This window comes from Bos mutus, chromosome 10 (genome assembly GCF_027580195.1).
Source record: "Bos mutus isolate GX-2022 chromosome 10, NWIPB_WYAK_1.1, whole genome shotgun sequence".
Taxonomy (NCBI): Eukaryota; Metazoa; Chordata; class Mammalia; order Artiodactyla; family Bovidae; genus Bos; species Bos mutus.
Window position 1 is genome coordinate 5,906,003 of NC_091626.1, and position 1,207 is coordinate 5,907,209.

General features: G+C 44.7%; 1 non-coding gene across 1 annotated transcript; it reads left to right on the forward strand.

Annotated features, from left to right (window-relative positions):
* Window positions 1-733: 733 nt before the first annotated feature.
* Window positions 734-839, forward strand: LOC138989598 (U6 spliceosomal RNA). Its single transcript, XR_011465858.1, has one exon. It is a non-coding gene; the product is annotated as a U6 spliceosomal RNA (small nuclear RNA).
* Window positions 840-1,207: the final 368 nt, after the last annotated feature.

Below are 1,207 nucleotides of genomic sequence, written 5' to 3' on the forward strand. Positions count from 1 at the left end.
TAGACTCAAACGGACCTACTTTAGGTCCTACTAAAGTACTTTAGGTACTTTAGGTACTACACGCTATAATAACGTGTGTGTGAAAAAACAAAGATGAATCAGTATGTGTATGGGGATCACTGGTGAAGAATCTTCACACCTACAAACACAACATAGTGAGCCAGCTGTCCTCCCAAAGAAGTAAACATTAAGTTTAAAAAAAATTAAAAAAAAAAACCACGGATTAATAAGACACAGGTTTCTGGCATGTGCCAGAAGAAGCCACGTACTGGGAGTAACGCTATGGCTCTGGTTATTCTAGAACAGGAGTAGGGCCCGAGAAATCCTGTCTCCTCGTGAACACTCAGGGTGCTGGTGAGATGTAAATGCCAAGAATCTCTGTGGAAAGGAGTACGGAACTGCCTTTGATAATCTTTGGAAGACAAACCTTGATTCCAGCCCAGGTCTCAGGAGGACTTAGACCAAGCCCTGCTCAGTGCTCCCTCCTCGTCAGCACCAACAAGGGCAGGAGGAGCCTGGACAGCAGCTCCACCCAAGGCCGGCAGACAGCCTCGCTGAGGGACACGCAGTCACGGCTCTGCCTCGGCAGGCGGTTAACGAGGCTCCCCGCCCAGCGCAAAGGGCTCCTTAACTCCAAATTCATTTTGCACAGAGTAGAGGAAAGAATCAGATATAAACTATAAACTAAATCAAGTGTCTTATTTTTTAATTTAAATATAAAAAGTGAAGGTTAGTGCTCGCTTCGGCAGCACATATACTAAAATTGGAACGATGCAGAGAAGATTAGAGTGGCCATGAGCAAGGGTGGCATGCAAATTTGTGAAGCGTTCCATGTTTAAAAATAAAAAAAGTGAAGGATAAAAGCAGTAAAAATGACATTTTAAGTGAATAAACTACAAACTAAATCAACTATATATTCTGACTTACGTATAAAAAAGAGGAGGAGGGTGGAAGCAACACAAATTACTGTTAAATGAGCAGCCTTGCTATGTGGGTACCACCCAAGTTCTCCAGTAAATCCCACCACTAGACTCGGCTGTAGACACCATCCGGGAACCAAAGCTGCTCTTTCCATCACACCTGGAGGAGCCTTCTTTGTCTTCAGGGCATGTACAGAACCCAAGTCTGTGCCTTCAGGCACCTCTTCTGCCAGGCTCCAAGCAGAAGGCTCCACTTGAGTTGTGTTCTTCATCTTCTCCTGCAGGTT